Source organism: Triticum dicoccoides, chromosome 7B, assembly GCF_002162155.2.
Source record: "Triticum dicoccoides isolate Atlit2015 ecotype Zavitan chromosome 7B, WEW_v2.0, whole genome shotgun sequence".
Lineage (NCBI taxonomy): Eukaryota > Viridiplantae > Streptophyta > Magnoliopsida > Poales > Poaceae > Triticum > Triticum dicoccoides.
In genome coordinates this window covers 170877913-170882971 of record NC_041393.1, presented here as the reverse complement: position 1 = coordinate 170882971, position 5059 = coordinate 170877913, and the positions used below count along the sequence as shown (strand labels likewise).

Genomic DNA, 5059 nt, shown 5'->3' with positions numbered 1-5059 from the left:
ATAGAAATATCATATTTAAATTCTTTAGTATCTAGTTGGTTACTATGCAAGAATGTTAGGTAAACTTAGATATCTATGTGGGGAAATGCAAACAACTATACTTAGAACTTAGTTTTTTGAATTTTAGAAGAATGTTAATGAAGTCTATTTAAACGTGGCATGGCGTGTTGGTATGACCTTTATAGGTTGTGGTTAAAATTCAAGAGAGATACACAAAATTTGTGATGTAGGCTGCATAGAAAGTGATGCATCTCCAAGGAAGAATCAATGTTTGAATGTAAATCATAGTATCCTTTATCATTTGTAGTCTTGTAGATGAAACATTTTCTACATTGTAGATACGTTTCGAAGGTAAAATCCAATATGTGAATGCAAACTTGTAGTTTTCTTTATCAATATGGGGTTGAAACATTTTGTACGTTCTAGATACACCATTTAGAGGTTCCATGCTAAAATTTGGCATTTTAGGGTTCAATTGCTATTTTTAGGGCATTTAGTTGATTAATCGGTATTTAGTAGATATAATTCAAATATCTATATGTACACTAAAATTGCCCAAAAATGGTAGAAAGACAATATTTAAGCTCTTTAGTATATACTATCTCTACTTTTAATGGAGCAGTTGGTAGTCTCGCTTTCAGGGTTTTTTTCGTCCCACATACCATGGTTTTTTTTGGCACTTCCTCCCACCTTCGCTGGTTTTTTTCGTCCCCTCCCCCCACTTCATCGGTTTATTTTCGCTTCACCCTCTCACACACCGAAAAAAACTGAACGGATCAGAACGTTCCATACTAACACAAATTATTTAGTAATGTCTTTATGTAAAAGAATCAATCACAATCAATTTCTAAAGATCAAATCTAAATTAATTAATCTTCATAATGTTTGTTTCCTTCTGAATCAGGTCCATAACTTTCCTTCCTTGTTTGGACAGAAACTGTTTGGTAGCAGAGATTAGGAAGCTTCCTATGAGCGTAGTAATAGGAAGTATCTTTTTCTTGATGATTCGTTTCCATGAACGATGATAGTAAATTAGGTCAACATTCACCACTATTTATCAACGTCATCAATCGTGTCCATTCCTACAAGTTTTAAGGGAATCCACTCGCTACGTCTTTTTTAAGGGGATCCGCTCGCTACATCGTCGTGGCACGTTATTTTCACAAGCAATTCCCCTAAAAAAACACAGCGCCCTACCTCGACTTCCCTACCTGGACGCCGCCGCCGCCGCCCACTGATCTCGCCGCCTCCTGGCGATCCCCTCCTCCCTCCCGCAGCTCGAACGACCCACTATTTTGGCCACGAGTACCGCCTGCCTCTTCGCCCATGCGTCGCCCCTCCTCTTCACCATAGCCACGAGCACCATCCGAGGCGGAGCCGCGGCGCCTCCACAGATGCGGCAGAGACACCATATCCAGTGGAGACGGCGGTGTAAATCTTCTCCCACTCTGCTCCTTCCCCTGGTTACCGGCCTGCTCCACCTCCCCTCTGCTTCGTGTGGATCTGCTCATGTGCAGCAGTAAACTTTATTTAGGTAGAACTATTCTTCTAGGCCTTTTTTTGTTACTTACAAATTAACTTTTTGAGCCAATGCTTACGGCATGAAGTATTACCTAGAGTTCCTTAATCAATCTGCTTGTCCATCGTTTCATTTGGTTCAATTACTATCAGCAAGAACGCATTATGAAACCGTTAGCTTATGAATGTGTGCTCTTCCTGCAATAATAACATTTGCAATGTAAGGGCCGAGGCACACCCATGCATCAGGATGATGTGCACCACGTGGGAAATAATACTAATATGGCCTAAGTGGATAATGAAATATCCAAAGATACACTTGACTGGATCAATTTTTTTTCTCTGGAATTGTTCCTCATGATGCGCAGATGTAGATGCTATATTTTTAAAATTTCAAATCACCTATGCATGTCAATGTGATTCTTATCCTTTTCATTAGACAATGTGTTCCCATCAATCCATCCATGCACCGAACCGATTTTTTTTACTCTGTTGAGGTTGCAATTACGAACGAGTAGCATATGTATGCACTGAACTACTTGCATAAGACAGTGAAATACTTCTTACTCGCGTGAGTGGAATTTTGGAGTAGAGAAAGAACATACAACAGAGATCACGTAAAACAAGTTTGATAGGTCCGTTGCATCGCACGGGCATTTTTGCTATATGTACTAACAGGTTCTATTTATTTCCTTTGATCGGTCAACACTCCTATGTCCTACGTAGGTAAGAAGGAAAGAAAACCTAACGGTACAGCCGGGCAAAACAGTCAACGGCGAGCTTCATCGCCGCGTACGCGTCGTAGTGCCTGGCCATCACCGGCTGGGGCATCGAGGACTTAATGCTGGTGAAGAAGGCGTGGGTATTGGTAGAGCTCCAAGAAGCTGCCCTTCGTGCTGCCCGTTGTCTTCAGCATCGGTCCCCGGGTGACCACCCTGGAACTCGGCGACGCTACCAAGGCGACACGGTCCGGGTTGGTTCGGTCCCTCATCGAGCCACCATTTGGACCGGCCAACCACCACCGACGTGAACGTGCTGGGGCAGCGGCGAGGTGGGCTGCGTGTGCGGGTGCTGTGGCGAGGTAGTGCACATGCGGGAGCGCCAGCGATGAGGTCGGTGATGTGCCGCGGAAAGTGCACGGCTGTTAGCCATGAACCTTCCGTAGCAGTTTTTTTCATGAGCCCATGTTTTTTTATGTTCGGGCCTTGCCATAATTAGCGGATTAACCATGAAAAAAACATGACGTTCGGTTTGTTGTCAAATGGTGCTGTGATTTTCGGATCAAGCCATGTTTCTCTTGTACTTCCTATTTCCTGTTCGACTGAATAGAAGTGCAGAAAGTGAACAGACCAACACGACTGAAAGCAGTCATATTCAGTTATAGAGGTATACATTTATACAAGATATACACAGGCAGGTGCGGCCAGTAACCCAACTAAGTCCTGAGCTGACCTTGCTAATCCTTTACTCGTGATAAAGACGCAGACGATAAGGAAAGGTTGTTACGGAGAGAGCAATGGGAGAGAGAGAATCACGTGGCGGAAGGCGGGCCTGAACATATGCTTCAACAAAGAAAACGGCAGCGTAGGATCATGGCGGAGGCTATTAAATCTCACGCGGAAATCACGGCTGAGCGATTCTCGCACGATCCGAAGTTCACACCCAATCGACCGTTTCCCCAGTTGGTGGCCTGCATGTGCGCTGTGCTAAAACGGTCGCTGCCATGGTAGCGAAACCCGTAGCTAGAACGCTGCCAGCGCCAAGTTGAGAACTTGAGATCGTCAGTGGTGCATGCACGACAGGGGCGGTGAGAGGCTATGGTGGATGGGGAGGAGAGAAAAGAAGGAGAGGGGAAGCTTGGGGACATGGTAGTTTACCCGGGGGCTACCGGTCGGCACGCTAAGAACGAATGGCGGCGACAGTGACATTTTTTCTCAGTCCTCTTGGTCGGACCGGTTGAACACCAGACTGGATCGGACCGACAATTTTCCAGGCCGATTTTAGCAGACCAGATCATCCATTTTCTCTAACAAGCCAGGACCGAGCGTGTCAAACACCGATTGAGGCATGAGCGGTACGTCCAGCCCTGCCCACTGTCGAAGCGAAGCTCCTACTCCACGTGAAGTTTATCGCGCTGTTGCACTCGTACGGTAGGAGCCACGGGCACGACATGGTGAAGGGCTAAAGGGCTGATCGAGGGTGAGACCCGGATGCTGGTGGCGCAGCTGACCATGGACGAGATCTTCACTTGCACCAAAAAGTTCAAGCAGGAGGTGTTCAGCAACATGCAGAAGGAGCTGGACCAATTCGGCCTCTTCCTCTACAATGCCACCGTGAAGCAGCTGGTGGACGTGCCGGGGCATGAGTACTTCTCCTACCTCAGCGAGAAGACACAACATGAGGCAGCGAGCAGGGCCAAGGTGGATGTTTGTGGAGCGGGATGGCCTCACGTGCCAGAACGCCGCCAAGGTGGACGCCGAGAACAAGGTGCTCTCTGTGCGGCAGCAGGGCGAGGCGCTCAAGGAGAAGGCCAAGGTCAAGGCGGAGGTGTGGGTGTTTGAAAACAGTAGGAAGGCCGACAACGCCGCCTCAATGACCGACCTTGCCATGAAGGATTGAAGGGGAAGGCTGGGACTAGCAGGCCAAGGTCGCCGAGGTTGAGGCCACCAAGGCTGTCGCCATCCGCGATGCCGAGCTGCAGATGGAGGTTAAGACGAAGAACGTGCTCTGCAAAACTGACAAGCTCAAGGTTGAGCAGCTCAGCAAGTCCACAGTACACTACGACACACAAGTTGGTTATGCAATAAGCATGTATAAAAATATAGGACTAGGGACAAGAGAAAATCATACTTATTGACCTCAGCATTTTATATTTTGTAGGTTCAAGAATCGAACATGCTTCTTCTACAGCTGGCAGAAGGCGACGGATACGACATTGTATAAGGAGATGAAGGCGGCGGTGAGGTGAAGCGGCCTAGCAGAAACACATGCATGTCTCGATATGGGAGGAAAGGGAGGGAGATAAGGTGAGGGTTAGCGGTGCAACATGCCACACGAGGAAAGGGGTGAAGAGATGACATTGAGGAGGGAAATGAGCTCGGTCCATGGCATGGGTCAGAGTAGAGGAAGGTTGATCCATGGTTTGGCCAAAGGGGTGATGAGCGAGGGAGAAGTAGAAGCCCCCCTCGCATATCTTGGTGTGCGAGCAAGTCTGTCGAGGTGGAAGAAGCCTGTCATTTCATGACGGTGTTGGTGACCTTGGCGTGATGTTGTTCGCCGGTTTGTGGGCGGATCAGGCAACCGTCTGGTCTCTCGACCCCCCCCCCCTCACTAATTTTGGTGAGAAGAGGGGAGGGATGAAAGGGTGGAGGGGTGGGATATGAGGTCGCCGATTCTGTTGGTTGTGGGGGTGAGGGCGGAGAGAGGAGAGTGAGCGACGCCGGTGAAGTCTATGGATCTAGAGAGGGAGGGGAACAAGAGAGTGAGTGGTGCGGAGAGGGAGTGGATAGAGTGCGGTCGTGCGGGAGAGGACAGCAAGTCG

The 5059-nt window shown here is 48.0% G+C and overlaps 1 pseudogene; it reads left to right on the top strand.

The window, feature by feature from the left end:
- The first annotated feature begins 2231 nt into the window (after nucleotides 1-2231).
- On the top strand, nucleotides 2232-4486 carry LOC119338779 (annotated as a pseudogene).
- Nucleotides 4487-5059: the final 573 nt, after the last annotated feature.